The 16,876-nt window shown below is 35.9% G+C and overlaps 1 long non-coding RNA gene and 1 pseudogene across 1 annotated transcript in view; one reads left to right on the top strand and one right to left on the bottom strand.

Moving 5' to 3' along the window:
- Positions 1-11,696: 11,696 nt before the first annotated feature.
- On the bottom strand, positions 11,697-12,366 carry LOC102962264 (annotated as a pseudogene).
- A 1,159-nt stretch (positions 12,367-13,525) lies between these two features.
- The window catches only part of LOC107180374, a 222,344-nt gene continuing 218,993 nt past the window's right edge, over positions 13,526-16,876 (top strand). The window contains exon 1 of the long non-coding RNA XR_001511137.2: positions 13,526-13,631. This is a non-coding gene — a long non-coding RNA (uncharacterized LOC107180374). The remainder of the gene's footprint in view (positions 13,632-16,876) is intronic.

Genomic DNA, 16,876 nt, shown 5'->3' with positions numbered 1-16,876 from the left:
GTACTACTGTAAGTGGTAGGTATAGATCATAGGATATGAAATATTAAATAAGAAGATAAAGAGTTAATAATAGAAAAAAGTAGAAAAACTGGAAATAATTAAGGTTATTTTTAGAGTGCATAACTTGTTGGTAGTCCTTAAAGTTCAAAGTTCAATTAAAGTATCATTATTCCCTTTTTGATGTTTAAAATTGTACTCTCTTGAAACTGCTTTAGGGCAAAAAAGTACATGAGCTAAAAACAATTGCCAAAATATGTAAAATCTGAAACAGAAATGTATCTTCAGCTCTGATAATGTCCAAGGACTGAATAACCAAGATAATGTTCCTCAAATCCAAACTGAATCAGTAAATTATGATTTGGTAAATTATACACTAACCACTATTGGGAAAACATTATCGTTCAAATATTTAGAAGAGATAAGGGAAAATGTGAATCCCAGTGTATAACTGATAGAAAACTAAGGCAGTTTATTTAATCTCTGATCTTTCATTTAAAATAATGCATTTACAGAAATCCACATCATGAGGTTGCTTTAATTTGAGAGCCACAGAATGTGAAGTAAAGGCCAGCTGGACGAGGTGACGTGGTAAAGGTCTTACTGAAAGATTCACACTTAAAAGAATCCTGAAGGGCAGTAACTGGAGAAAGTTTAAGTAGAAAGTTTTGACACTTTTCATGCTTGAATCACCTTGTACTGTTTTCTGCCTGGGTAATCAGAAAAAGAAAACATTTGAAGCAGTGGAGTGGAGGTGATCGATCACCTACCTCGATGGCACCAACTCAAAGTGCTGGTCTTGGCTGCTAGAGGCCACCAGCTTTCCGAGTTTCAGTTTCCTCCTCATCTAAAACACTGGAAGGTTAGGCAAGAAGTAGTAGTTTTCAAAGTGGCTTTACTTGACCTTTCACCTAAAAGAAAATCTTAAGGAGATGCCAAATAAATAAAACAAAAATAAATGTAGACACTTTTTGAAACAAAGTGGGCGTGTATGTGGAGGAGTGGGATTGCCTGAGTGTTCTCTGCCTCCCTTCCCTTCCTCCACAGCATGGCTTCTCTTTCCCAAGATGGCTCCCTCCCTTCGATGGCTTGAGTTTCTTGGTATCAGAGAACACAAATATTCAGAGAACAGTTTGTAAACACTGCACCAGTTGACCTTCATTGTTTTGAACATCATTGTTGACCTTTCTGAATAATTCAGGTACCCAACTAACAAAAGAAAAGCATACCTAGGCAATAACATTTCAAATTCAAAATATTTAAAATAAAAAAGGAGATGCCTTTTTATCTTGGCATATTAACAAAAATCACCACAAATGATATTACAAAAGTTGGGCGATACAGGGTTGTCATTCACTGCTAGTGGAAGTGTAAACTAGTCTAACATTTCTGGAAAATATTTCACAATATATGCCAAAAGCTTTTAAGATAAATGTATCATTTTGACCACAAAAATTCCTCTTCTAGTAATTTAACTCAATGGAATTGATGAGAAAGAAGAAGGATGTAAAGTTTGCTTATCTGATTTATTTATGAGGAAATGTTGATATATCCTTAATTATAACATTATTACAGAACTTAAGTACCTATTTAAACAAATATTTATAGAGGTGTGTATATATAAATATTTTTACATAATTTATATATAATTTATATATAATTTATATATTTTTATATAATTTTATATAATAAGTATTTATAAATATTTTATAGATATAAATTGTATATATTTCTATATATTATATATAAAATATATATATAAAATATTTTTTTAATTAGAAAATTTGAAGAAGTTTGAAGAAAGTAATAAGTATAGGGACTTTGAAATCTCCTGGTTCTTGCTGGGTAATATTGGAAAAAGACAATGAAAGGCAGGAGGTAATTAATCAATAATTTAAGGTGATATGTGAAAGCCAGAAGGTCTCTTAAGCAGCATATAAAGAGAGTCTCATCTCGAACAGCTAGAAGGCAAAAAAAAAAAAAAAAAAAAAAAAAAAGGTGAGGCTAAAACCCAGGACCTAATTATAAGGGCAGAATAGTTCCAGAAAACTTTGAATCTTTAACTCTGGCAAGACCACTATACTCAGGACCTTGACTGCAAAGGTGTTTGGCATTAAGATGTGGAACAGAGATAGGAGTCAATGTACTCAGAAATATTGAATCTCCAGCTTCCCTAGGACAATGAACCTATAGAGATAGCCCACTTTTTCCTGTTGAAGTCTAGAATTCCTCCTCTGCTTTAAGAAAATTCAGGGGTCTTTGCCTCATAACATAATACACATCCTTTCAGGATCTATCTCCCCTCTCCCAGTAGGCATCAGAAAAATAACTAGGGTCAAGACATAACCTTGCCCTGCCAGAGACATGGTGACATCAAATAGGAAATGCTGCAGGACCAGCCAACATGGGCCAGCCAACGTGTACCAGTAGGAGCCTGGAGAGCATATATGATTCTGAGGGTAGAATCAAGGTAGGGAGGTGAGAACATGAGTTTGAGTAAGAGCACTGTCTTATAATCTAAGATTTATTACCCTGCTGAAGACTTTAAGAAACAGTGTTAGCATTGTAACATTCTTGGAAGTTTGAAAAAGGGATGGTCGCAATAAAAAATTAGGGATGTTAGAACTACTGTGGTAGACAGTGGAGCAAGACACCAGGAGGTTTGGAGAAATAAGCATGCTGGAGGAGGTACACCATGTAAAGCTGGAAAATCCCAGCTTGCTGTGGGAGAACCTGGGTGAAACTCCACCTTACCAAACTGATAAGAGATGCTCTAATAAAGGGTAACCAGGCTATAGCACTTCTGAGTAGTTCAGTGATGAACTATAGGCCAAGGGTGACATCAGAGATGCTGTTATAGAACTAGGCTCCTTGATAGCATTGGGGATGATGGAGTCAGAATAATGGAGAGCAGGAGGCAAAACTAAAATTTTTGAGGCAGTGTAGGTACAATCATCATAATTTGTAGCAAGGTCTAAAGGACAGCCAGCAGGATATGACCTACATAAAACTATGAAGATATTATAGAACATGATATTCCTAGGTGTAAGATAAATAGGCAGCCAATAAGAGAATTGCTCAATTTATAAAATTTATATGACCAAAAGAAATCAAGATTTATTGGATAGGCACTATAATAAAACATCATGATCTCTTGTCCAACACTTGAACCTCATCCTAATTTTAGATACTGAATTACTGACTGAAGGAAAGGCTGAATGCTCATAAGGAAGCAACTTGTAATACCATACGTGTATGTAATAATGCCCCTAAAGCAACCTATGGCCATTCATGTAAGTAAAGGAAATACTCAGATATTTTGAGAACTGTTGCACATAGGGCTTAGGTTGAGATTGACAATCTTGAATCCAAATATCACCAAGACTTCCCCTCTTAATGAGAGAGGCATTTGTGGATTAGATTAAAAAGTGGAATCCTGGCCTAGGTCCAGCTCACACATCCACACACACATCCATTAAAATTAAATGGGTCCACACACACACATCCATTTAATAGTTATTTTTCCAGTCCCCAAATATACAATCAGAATGGATATATTTGGTAGTTGGCAGAATGCCTACATTGGTCCCTTGTCCTGAGGGGCAAGAGCTAAAAGAGTAGAGTAGGCCAAATGGGAACTTTGAAATGCACTTCCCTCCCACCCCTGCCCCACCCCCAGCCAAGATCATAAATTTAAAAATATTTATATCCTAGGAGAAACATCAGAGAACATCACCCTTAAAAACCTAAAGGATTCAGGAATGGTGGTCTATTTAATTCACCAGTCTGATCTTTAAAAAAATAAGTATAGGGGCACCTGGGTGGCTCAGTCAGTTGAGTGTCTGACTTCAGCTCAGGTCATGATCTCACGGTTTGTGGGTTCGAGCCCCACCTCAGGCTCTGTACTGACAGCTCAGAGCCTGGAGCCTGCTTCAGATTCTGTGTCTTCCTCTCTCTCTCTGCACCTCCCCTGCTCACACTGTGTCAAGCTCTCTCTCAAAAAATAAATAAACAAAAAATTTAAAAAAAATTAAAAAAAAATAGGTATAGCTTGGCACATGCTAATAGCTTATCACAAATTTAGGCAAATAGTAACCCCAACTGCAACTGGTATATTAGATGTAGTATCTGTTCTAAAGCAGATCAACATAGTCTTAGGTAAATTAGTCTGGTGAGTCTGTTTTTGTTTTGTTTTGTTTTCCCCATAGCAAGAAGAAACAACAAAGGCAATTTGAATTCATGTGGGACAGCCAGCAGTATGCATTTGTCTTCTGCTTCAGGGCTATGTTAACTTCTCTATTCTCTGTCATACTCTAGTCTGAGAGGGCCTGGATCATCTGAACATTCTGTAGATGGTCCATTATATCGATGACATCAAGATAAGGAAATAGTGGCAAGTATAAGATTTTGGTAAAACATATCTGATCCAGAGGGCAGAAGATACACCAGTCTCTCTATTTCTACCAGTGTACCTCATCATCCACTTTCTGTGGAGAGAAGTAGCTTGAGGTAAAAATATATATGGACTCATTGGCAGTGGTGAATAGCTTAGTTTTTTTTTTTTTTTTTTTTTTTTGGCTTTTTGGGTTTTTTTTTTGTTGTTGTTTTTTAGGTTTTTTTTTTTTTAGGGTCCTAGAAGGATAAAAGTTGAAAAATAAGGGTCAAATAGGTATGGAGAAGAGGCAATGGGTATGTATTAATCATGTTTTATTATTCTGTATTTTTGATTATTTGATATCCTGGTCCTGACCCTGGAAAGACTGTCCCTCTCAGGGTTAGTTAATTCCCAGAGATAGAAAACAACTTACTCATGATTTCACCTGCTTATCCTCTCTAAGCTTCTTCCCACATAAACCCCAGTAAAGGCTCTTGCTACAGTTTCCTCCTCTCCCTCTGCCTCCTGACTATGGTACTTCTCTGTTTGTCTCCCTATGTTGTGACCTACCCCCTGTCCTTGGGATCTGTGAGTGTAACAAACTATCCTTTCAATGGCAGTTGTCTCCTGATCTGTTTCTATATACGAGTAATAATAAAACCTATACTTAAAAACAGGATGGACCTATGGTAATTGGCTTGAAGTGTACAGATTTTGGTATCACATGCCCGCAAGAGAGCATCCACCAAAAAAGAGGCAAGAAACCACCAAGTAGATAGAGTGAGTCAGCTGTGAGAGGATACTTAGCACTATCTTTAGCCAACTCACTGCTGACTTAATGAGCTCATGGACACATTAACAATGGTGGCAGGTAGGGAGGCTGTGCATGTGTCCAACAGCATGGACTTGCACTCATCAACACTGATCTAGTTACCACACTGCTGAACATCCAAACCACTAGCAATGGAGACTAGTGTTGAGCCCCTGGTATGCTACTATCCCTTGATTAAACCATCTTGGAAGGGGGGACTTTGGTTTATCTGGAATGAACACATGTTGCAAGTATAAATTTCCTTTCCTGCCATGTTGCCTCAGTCATCACTGTTATCCAAGAACTTACATAGTGTTTGAGCTACCAACAAGGTATATTGTATAATGTCACCTCAGACCAAGAGACCTGCTTTACATCAAAGGAAGTGTGAGAGCAGGTGCACGACTATAGGATCTTCTGGTCTTCTCACATACCAAGCTTCCAAGAAGCTAGTGACATGATATTAATATGGAGTATTTTAGGGGCACCTGGGTAGCTCGGTTGGTTAAGCGTCCAACTCTTGATTTCAGCTCAGGTTGATGATTTCACAGTTCATGAAATTGAGCCCCTCATCAGACTCTGCGCTAACAATGCGAAGTCTGCTTGGGATTCTCTCTCTCCCCCTCTCTCTTCCATTTCACCCCCTCAAAATAAATAAATAGAATGTTTATTTGTAAAGGTGGAGCTGAAGTGACAGCTTAGAGATAATACCCTAGGAAGATGAAACACCATTCTCCAGAAAGCAGTCTATACCCTAAATCATGGCCATATAAGGAGCTGTGACCCCAGTTGGTAAAATATATGGGTCTAAGAACCAAGAACCAAGAACTAAGAACCAAGTCCCACTTCCAATCATTTCCAGTGATTCCTTTGTGAATTTGCACTTCTGTGAGTCTGATTCCCATAGAGGGATGCTTCCACCTGAGAACACAGTAAGAGCTCCGTTACATTTGAAACTGCAGTTGCTGCCTCAGCATTTCAGAGTTGGAGACACAATTAGGCAAGAAGAGAAGTCACCACTTTGTCAGGAGTGACTGGTTCTGATCAGCAGTAGTACGCTTGGTACCCACGTGATTTACTAGTGCTTATTTCCCCGCATAATTTTAATGGTAAATGGACAGGATAGCAGCCTGAGAAGAGCTTGATGAGCAGGGAATTTAGCTCCATTAGGGATGAGGATCTGGGTCTCTTTACCTGGCAGCCACCTAAATTGCAGAGATGCTAGCCAAGGGTGAGGGACATCTGGAATGGGTAGTGGAGGAAGAAGAAAATGAGTATCAGCTATGGTCTTGAGTCCAGCTGCAGTGGCAGAGTTTATAGTTTGTTCTAATAACCATCCTCTTGTAAATTTCCTCAGAAGAGGAAACCAACCAGAAACTTGGAGAGGTGTGATCAACTTAGTATATGTAGCAAATGAATCTGAGCAACACAAGGGGTGGGCTATACAGATGCATTGATATGCCACAGTTTACACTCACTCACTTGCTCAGCTGTGGGAGTGCTAGTTGTTTATTGCTCTCAGATGAGTCCTTCTCTAGAATACCCTTTGGCCAAAGTAACTGACTTTCAAAAGATCATGCTCCTTCTTGGGGGCTGGCCCACCTCTAATAACTTGTCAATGTGGGGGACAATGTTCTGCCCTACTGGAGATTTGGGAAAACACTGAAGGGATACTCCAGTTCTGGAGCTGTCTGTAGGATTGATGGGGACCTTTGCTGCAACTGCATGACAGTTCAACTTCTCCCTACGTCCAATTCGGCTTCCCTCATTTTCTTACAAGTATTGTCCCCAAAGAGCATTCTCTGCGTCAGAATCTGTGTTTTGGGGAAACTGTCCTAAGTCAGTTCTGTAGATTGTGTGTTATTCCTCACCATTTGAAGAGTGCTCTAATTTGGACTCTTGACTGGCTATTTCCATTTATAGCCAACATTTAATATTCCCCTCATTCTTGGCCTTGACTTCTACTGTTCTCCTAGTAATTTTTTACACTGTGGCCCCTGCCACCATCCTCACTTCCATTAGGTGGTGGACTTCTTTGATGTTATGTACAAGTATTATACATCTACTTATAGTTCCTTTCCCTCAATCCCCAATGACACCACAGTGCATTTTGATTTGTTTAATACATTCTATAGGAAGCTTAGAATTTTTTAACCAGGTTGGTGAAGAATTAGTATTCAACTAGTACGAACTTGAAGAAATTGCAGATAATTCTCTAGATTTGAGAATTCTCTAAAATTATTTACAAGGGTCCTTATGATTTAACTAAAAATCTCAGCACTTGCAGATTATAGTTCCTCATTTTCCTGTAAAATGTCAGAATTCTTTGCGGCTTCTGTAAGCTGAGTACACCACCCATTGTTCCTGTGCTCGACTTAATTTCTGGCAAAGCGCCTACCTTGATTGAAGGTCTTGTCAGGCTCAAAATCTTCCTCCCCATTCCTGTTCACACCATAATCTGAATGACATTACTCTCAATGCTGGTGATTTTAGCTTCATGATCCCTTACCCTCTTTAATGACAATGAACTTACCTACCAATTGACTTCAACCGCCCACTTTCCACATCACACCATGAACCTTGTCATAAGTACAAACTGCTCCACCACTGAAAACGTAAGTGTCTTGTTCACTGAGCATAATGCTTGATGCCATATCCTTCTAGAGCTGTTAACTTATTCCACTATACCTGGTCTTTGTGGAATATTTTCATTCAATTGGACCCTTCAATCTTTTCTTAATGATAATTTTTTTTCCTGAATGCTACATATATATTATGATTGATTATCTGACCTACAGATACCCTCCTCCCTCACAGATACCATCATCACAAGTAACCATGGGCTGTTACTGAAAGTCTTCCTCTCTATTTCTAAACTGCTGGGCAAAAATCTCACAGTTTTGCAGATTGGTATCATTATAATTGATTATAATAACAATTTCTCAATCCTATTTTTACTTGGCAGATCTCATGTATTTCATCAATTCTACTAAAGCTTCACAGTTCTCAGCCTTTATTCCCAGTGGTCCACCCTGGTTGTGAGTCTCACTCTGAGCTCTCTGTCTTACTTGCTATAAACCTGTCCCTATCATCCCCTTCTTTTGTCATTCTGTTTAAGATTAATTCATCCACTTTCTGAGACTTCATCAGTTATTTTTTCTTCAACCCAACCCCTTTCTTTTTATTGCTCATGCTCAGAGTAGGAATATAGTCAAGTTTCTCTTTTAAAATACCTCCCTCAACTCCTATGATGACTCCATTAGCTACCATCTAATGTTAATTTGGGTATGTTTACTAAAATAAGCCCCCCAAAATCAACTTACTAAGTATATTATATTACATTCTCTCTCTCTCTCTCTCGCTCTCTCTCTCTCTCTCTCTCTCTCTCTCTCTCTATATATATATATATATATATATATATATATATATATATCTGTATAGATACTCAATAAACAAGCAAACAAATAAATAAATGTGCCTGGGATGATAAAGTTGCTTATTATTATTAGTTTGTATAATGAATATTATTGTGATAATAAAAGTAAAAAGTATAGATGGTATACAGAATCATAATAGAGTGATCACCATGACCTACATTAACAAAGTGACCATTATCACTACCTTGAAGCCCACTGTATCTCTTTTGCTGGTCTCAGTTTGTCCCTTTCCCTCAAAGGTAACTATTATCTGGATTTTGTATTTTTCATTCCCTTGTCTTCTTATAGTTTTACTACATTATTTGTAAACTTAAATAGTATATTGTTTTGTTTTACATATTTTGAGATTTATATATGTGGAATTATGCTACATGTCTTGCTTATCTTTGGTAGACATTATGACCATGTTATTTTGTGTATATGAAATTCAAATATTTTGTAATATTTCAATATATGAATGCATGGTGATGGTTTATGTATTCTACTAATAATGACTATTAGCAAGTTTAGTTTAGTTTAGTTTAGTTTCTATTCTGATTGCAAACAGCGCTGCTATAAATAACCTTGTACAAATCTCTTGTTGTGTATCTACAAGTCTTCTGGGGCTTTTGTTTTTTAAATGACAAGCTTGCCCTCGGCATGCCCAAGGCGGACTGTAATATCTTAGCATGATGTCTCTCCCTTCTTATATAAATGTTGAAGCTTCTCTTTAAAACTCTTTGTGAAAGATGCACATCTGCAATGCAATCCACCCTTGGAACTTAGTGAGGGGACAGGGGGCTCACGGCATCATGGGACTAAAGTTGGAAGGAAAGGTGAAGATAGTGTTACTCTCTGCCATCATGTAATTTGTGATCTTATTGGAAATTCTTCTCTCTCCCTAAAAGACACATTGAAACTATAGAAAGAAACGTAAAACTGAAAAGGGCCTAAGGCCTAAACATCTAATTGTTAGAAAAATTGCTTAATAAAATAATTGAAACCTATAAGCTTGAAGTGATTAAGTATCAAAATCCTGGTGCTGGGTCCATGTACAAAACAAGCTGAACTAGAATGAAATATTATTTTCATAGTCTTATTTTCATTTTGGTTTAAGTTTAAAAGTAAATCTTGTTGATTAACAGATGACTTTTGTATTTAATTCAGAAAATTTTTACTGAATGGAAAAGCAATTAATAAGAACCTTTACAAAGAAATGTCATGTTGATAATGATGTTTTCAAAATTGAATTTTTCTTTTTAATCTTTTTAATGCTGACTCAGACTGATTTCCAGTAAGATTGCTTTACTGTCCGTTTTCTGCCTCAAGTATTTAATGAAAAAATTAGAATTTGGGATTATCCTTTTCTTGGTTTGATTGTAAGTTTAAGGTGAGAAATAACACTATTTGTTTTTTTTTTTATTTTTTCTTTTTCTGCCATAATTCCAAGGCCAAACCAATTGCCCAAATGTTTTGTTGCATTTCAGGATATATTTGCCAGATTTAGCAAAAACAAACAAACAAAAAGAAAAAGAAAAAATAGGATGCCCAGTTAAATTTGATATCATATAAATAATGAATAATTTTTCAGTATAAGTGTGTCCCAAATTACTTCTCTTTTTTAAAAAAAAAAAAAAAGTTTACTTGGGGTGCCTGGGTGGCTCAGTCAGTTGAGCGTCTGACTTCGGCTCAGGTCATGATCTCACGGCTCATGAGTTCAAGCCCCGCGTCAGGTTCTGTGCTGACAGCTCAGAGCCTGGAGACTGCTTCGGATTCTGTGTCTCCCTCTCTGTCTGCCCTAACACACTCACATTCTGTCTCTGTCTCTCTCAAAAATAAATAAACATTAAAAAAAAAAAAAAAGAAATGTATTATCTGATGTAATACAGTATTTTGCTTAATATGTTTTTTTAATTCCATGTATATGATGCTACCTGTTCAATTTATTAAAAATTATAATAAACATAATAAAATAGTGCTCCAAACTTTTTCTGTTCATGTGGAAGACACTACAAGAAGACACAATAGAGACTGCCTGGCAATAAGAAATACAAATTCCTTCTATAGAGATGGAGCAATAAAAGGACAAATCTAGTTGTTTAAAAGACAATTCGCTGTACACATTTTATTTACAGTTTTGTACACTGTCTTAATATGAATGGGACCGCTTTTACTTGAGCCATTTTTTAACCAAAACAAAACAACCTAAGTAATACAAAGTGTTAAAATACAGCATAAAGATACAAAAACAGAGATACTAATTCTAATTAGGAATGTAATTATGATGTTACATTTTTTTTATATAAGCCACAATTAGGTTTAAGAAATCACACAAACATAGATCACTGATTTGAATGAAATGCCTAAATTTGTAGCAAAGCTTTGTAGTTACAAAAACAAAACAAACAAACAAAAAAAACCAAAGAATGCACAAAATTAATGTTTATTCCACCTTCATGTCACATTTCTGGATCCTTCACCACTGTTACATGAGGAAAAAAACAAAAGCAAAACAAATGAAAAACTGAAATCAGAATCACTAATGTTATAAAGTAGGGAAGCAAATAAATTTAAATCTAGCAGCCATCAGCAAGAGTACAGCAAAGACAATGCTGTAAAAAGAAATAAATAAAATTGCTAGATTTTGCTAGATTGCTGTATGCATCATACTCTTTCAAATCAGCAAAATATGCTCCTGCACACAATGGAACATAAACAGAATTTTTTTTTCCTTTAAGGTACAGAAATGCAAGTTCTTTTTTGAATATTGTAGATGGGTAAAATGTGTTTATAATGGTAATCCTAGTAAGCTATTACAGAGTGGGCCAGGAACACATTCATGGATTCTGGGGATGATGTGTATTGTAATTCTTTGATTGGGGTAGTGGACACTCTTAAGCAAAAAACAAACAAACAAACAAACAAAAACAAAAAACCGTGAACACAGAAGTACAAGGCAAAAGCAAATGAGACTTCTCGTATATCTTAGCAACATTTAGATGGAAACCAAACTTAAATGCAGTCCACTCTGCTTTCGAAGAGGCTTTGGTTCAGCTCCCAAATCTCGATTTCTTGATGCAGTCTCCTATGAGAATACTCAGAAGGTGTCCTCTTAAACAACAAACTTATTTTTAGTGGTGGAGCCCCTCTTAGTAGCTGTGTCTACATGGGACTGACAACCAATCACTATCTTTGGAGGAAGTCCTAACCTTTCCTTGTATATCTTCCCTATTTGTATGACAGCCTCTCTGTTTTCACATTCAGCAGTCCATATTGCTATCTTATCACCTTTAGCTCTAACATTAACAACAGCCCCACATACAACATCACTGTAGTCATCAAAAGATTCTCTAATAAGGCACAGCAGTGTCTCTAGCCAAAAACCATCCAGATCACTTTATCTCTGCTGTTTGTTCAATGTAATTAACCATCGTCCTCCTCATTTGTTTTTCTCATCTTCCCACATAGGCTCAAATACCATCCTTAAAAAGTGAGTAGTCACAGCCAGGCATTAAATTACTAGACAACTGGATGTGGTTGTACAGAGCCCAAAAGTCTTCAACAGTACCACACTTAGAGATCAGCCGAAGGTTTGCTTGCCAAGTTTTGCTTTTATCATTTTTAAAAAACCAGAGTGCCCATCTGCTCCGTAAAGGATGCTTAATACAGTGTTCTGGGTTAGCAACTTCCTGATTAGATTCTGTTTTCTTTTCTTCTGAAGGCGGGGGATTAGGAGTAGGGGTGGTTTCCGGTTCTACAGTCGCCATCTTAGATCGATCTCTTGCTTAATATGTTTTAATCTTATTATAATGATAAAAAGTATTAATTGAATAAAATGAAAAATACAGACAGAAAATAAAGTTGCTCATAATCATAAAACCTGTTGCATTCACAGTTTACATACTGGATTACTTTTCTTTCAGTCTGTTTCCATCCACTTGAATGTAATTGGGATTTTCCTATGTAGGTTACATATAATTTTATATTTTACTTTTTTCATCGTATATTTTACTGATTTTTCGATGCTACTCACAACTTTTTGAAAACGCATATTGACTATTATCCCTTCACATTGGCCCTGTTATTAGACATTTGTTTCTAAAGTTTCATTATTATAACTGTGTGCTACGCCCTTTTGTATCAGTATCACATTCTTTTGAAAGAAACTTGGCGACATTTTTATTATGGGACCAGATTTATCCTAAATACTTGCCACTCAGAGTGTGAACTGTGTAAGGGTAGCTGCCACATCACTGGAACCATGTTAGAAATGCAGACTCTCAGGTGCCATATGGATGTACCAAATCAGAAACCACCTTTTAACAAGATGGTGGGTGATTTCTGCGCACTTTCCAGTTGAGAGAGTGAGGTCTTAGAGTCTATTCCACGCAGTAACAGGCAACTGGCTCACTAAAGTTCAGATTATCCCGATTGGTTCACTGAGGAGAGGCTCAGAGCTTCCTGATTGGTTATCAGGAGGCCACTCTGCGCCTTGGTTCCTGCCCTGCATCCTAACTCCCAGTAAACAGAGCGTTTTCAATTCTGTTTACACATTAGAATTACCTGAGAAGTTTCTTTTAAAATATTATTATTTGGATTCCACCCCAGACCTATTAAATAAAAATGTCTTAGGAAAGGGGAGGAAACGGTTTTAAAAAGCCCTCCAGGTGTCTAATGAGCAGCCAGAGTTGACAATAGTTGTAGATGAACAAAAAAGAGAGGAAAATAGATGCCAAATGATAGAAGATGACTGTTGTCATCAACCTGCCTTGTTGTCAAAGGCTATAATCTTCACTGCCAATCAGCACTAAATCTGCAGAGAGGTGGAGAAGGGAGTGAAAGCAGGAAATGTGGTTTATCTGGTTAGCATTTAGAGATAGAAGGAGTTACTTTAACTGAATTTCCAGTAAAGGGATTATACTCCAAAGGATTCAGAGCCAAATTTAAAAGCCCAAACAATCAAATGACTGCATGCGTACTTTGTTTTGTAAGTGAAAATGAGGGGACTGTTGCCTTCCAACAAGAGTTGACTGTAAGTAAAACAATCAAATGATTTTTTTTTCTGGAAATAATCTCCACATAACTAATTTTATTTGCAATGATTAACATTTCAAGGTCTTTTAATATTTATCAGATTATTTGGAAGGCCAAAATATATCTTGATAATTCCAATTTAATTACAAATTATAAAATAAAACAACTGGATGCATCACTGTATTTCAAGCCATGGAATTTTCAACACCACTGCATTCTTTTTAATAGGATTTGAAACTTTGGGGTTGGCTATTGCCTCAATTTATGTTTGCTTTGGACTCTTTTCACACTTAAGCTTGGTGAAATGTCTGCAGTGTTGTTGTGTTGTTTCTAATGGAAAAATCTGTTTGACTTTAGCTATAGCAAGATTAAGGAAGAATTTAAAATGTTAATCTTGATAGTAATATCAATGATAACCTTTAATTCTGTTCAACCCAGTTATTTGTTTTTATTTTTTAGTGTATATCTCCTACTTCAAAAAAAGATAAGAGATGGTTTTTAATAAAACCAAATATATACATACACATACACAAATACACACCCAAGTAATGATATTTTATTATTTTCGTTACCCAACTACAGTCTGCAACTCACAAACTTATTTCATCTTTTCCCTATTCTTTTGTTTGGCCTTTTTTAAAGAACAAAAACAAGAACAAAATATATGTTCTACTTGTAAATTTCTCTTTTTCAAAATTGCAGGAATTTAGTATATTCTTATTAACAAACCATGTCTAAATTATGCATGTTCTTTCCTTGGATTACCATGGAAATGAGTTCTTTACCTCCTTACTCCCCTCCCCTTAGTCAGCTCACGCTGCTATAACAAAATGCCATAGATCATAGCTTACAAACAGAAATTTATTTTTCACAATTCTGGAGGCTGGGAAGTCTCAGATCAAGGTGATGGAAGATTCAATGTATGGTCAAAAATAGTTTCCTGGTAGATATTTTCTTTTCTCTGTGTCTTTACGTGGTAAAAGGGGCAAAAAATCTGTCTGGGTTTTTTTTTTTTTTTTTTTTTTTTTATAAGGGCACTAATGACCTAACCACTGTTTTCAAAACTTTATTGCTTCCCAAAGCCCCCACCTCCTCATACCATAGAATTGAGGATTAGGTTCCAACATATGATTTTGAGAGACATAAACATTCAGTCTGTGGCATCCTCTTATTTTAAGTTCTGGATCCATGAAATGTTGCATTTAGTCTGTATACAAGTGACAAAATTAAACCTTTTAAAACCTTGCAGGGAAATTCAGAAATTATTTTTAATGTAATGGCCCCTGATGAAGACTGGATGTGATGTGCACATTCCCTTTACGGGGGATTAACCTCAGAAATTACTAAATAAGATTTTAATATGGAATATACTCCTTTTCAACCCAAAAAAAATCTTCAAGTATATGGTCAATGATTCAAAAACAAAACAAAATAAAACATTTTCTATTCATTAAAAAAATGACCATGTTTGCAAATAATTTAGTGATTTAGGCCAATAGTTGTACAGGTTACCCTTGAAATTAACCAGGGTTAAATCAAATGAAGAGTTTTACATTCACTTTCTGAAGGATCTTCATGAACCATCTTGATTCTCAGCAGAGAGAATCAGCAGGGAGTGAAATTAGCTACCTTGACACTATATTGAACTTTCCCTGGTCTACCCTAATATATATATATATATATATATATATATATATATATATATATATCTACCTAATATATACCTACCCTATATATATATGTTTGTTTCCTCCAAAATGTTGAGAAGGTATTCTCCTTCTTTATCATTAATGATTTTTTTCTCTAGAAGCATGCAGAGAAATGTCATGTCTAGCATCTTCCAGGCATCCTCTTCAAAATTTTAGCAGATTCTCCAAATCACCCCAAGGAACTTATTTGAATATTGAGTTGTTCATATTTTATTATTTTGAATGTGTTATTTGCCCTTCTATAGGTTAAAATAAGTGCCAACCCATGTTTCTTTTTTATCACAATATTCTAAGAAAATAGGAAAAGGCTAACAGAATTCTCTGAATTCTCTGTAGATTTGCCAGAATTAGAACACACAGCTCTTTCCAAGACTAGAAAAATCTTTGTATTAAGCAATTGTAAAAATGATTTTGACCTTTATTTTTATAAACAATACTGTGGGCATTAAAGTCTTTCTTTTTTTTTTTTTTTAAAGTCTTTTAGATTGTGGGAAAATGACAAAACAAATTCTCTGAGTGAGATGGCAATAATGATTAGATAATTCAACTGAACCAATATTATCCAAGACAAACTAATGTGATCAGAATAATTTGGGCCTCAACCAAGAAAATGGAACCATTTTAGAAGAAGAATTTCATGGGTCTCCAAGATGATTTTGGTTTATAACTCTATTTTAGATGAACAGTTCTATGCTTTAAAAACAAACAGCTGTACAAACTAAAGTGGAAGATCTGTATATTTCCATGTCTAAATACTTGATTCATTTCTGTATTTCTTTATTTTAATGCTAGTTTTTAATCTACCGCATCCCTTTGTTTGTTACAAAGTTAGCCTTGTGAGACCAGTGAAATAAACATCAAAATGTGTTTTTCATTTCTCCCAACTACAATCTTCATTGTTTTCCTCCTTACATTTTAATTTTACTTTTGGTTCTCAAAAAAGAACAATGATACCAGATGGCACTAGTCTGATGCCATTCTCTACCTTTTCATGTCAAGTCAGGTGATTGGCAATATAAGTCACCCATGCCAAAGATGAATTTGAGTTCTATAAAGGGAGTAGCCCCAGGCAAATTCATGAAGTATGTTGAACTGATCTTTGATCTGCTCCTACTTTTTATATACATATATATTTTTTTTTCCTTAGCCACTTCTAGGTCCAATCCTGTAAACATTTTTTTCATTTTCAGGTCTAAAGTATTCACTGAAGGTGCTGATAGTTAATATGCTAGGGATTATCAAGAGTTGTTTATGGATTCTTGGATTGAAGACTGAATCAGTAAGGAATGGCCTGAGCACACCCATATTGTGAATCCCAGAGAGGTGACCTATATGGGAAAGTCAACCTGCCATCCCCCATTATGAAACATGATATCACTTCCTTCATGGAGCCCATGCCACAATAAAGCAATCTATGAATGAAAACTTCCCACCACAAGTGAAAAGTGCTAGGAATTTTGAGCTGCCTAAGCTTGATGGATTTTTCCATAGCGATTTAAATAACTATTAATCTTTTAAAAAAATTTTTTTAATG

This window comes from Panthera tigris, chromosome B2, assembly GCF_018350195.1.
Source record: "Panthera tigris isolate Pti1 chromosome B2, P.tigris_Pti1_mat1.1, whole genome shotgun sequence".
In the NCBI taxonomy this organism is placed as follows: domain Eukaryota; kingdom Metazoa; phylum Chordata; class Mammalia; order Carnivora; family Felidae; genus Panthera; species Panthera tigris.
Note: the sequence above shows the minus strand (reverse complement) of the source record. Positions and strands in the feature narration are given on the sequence as shown.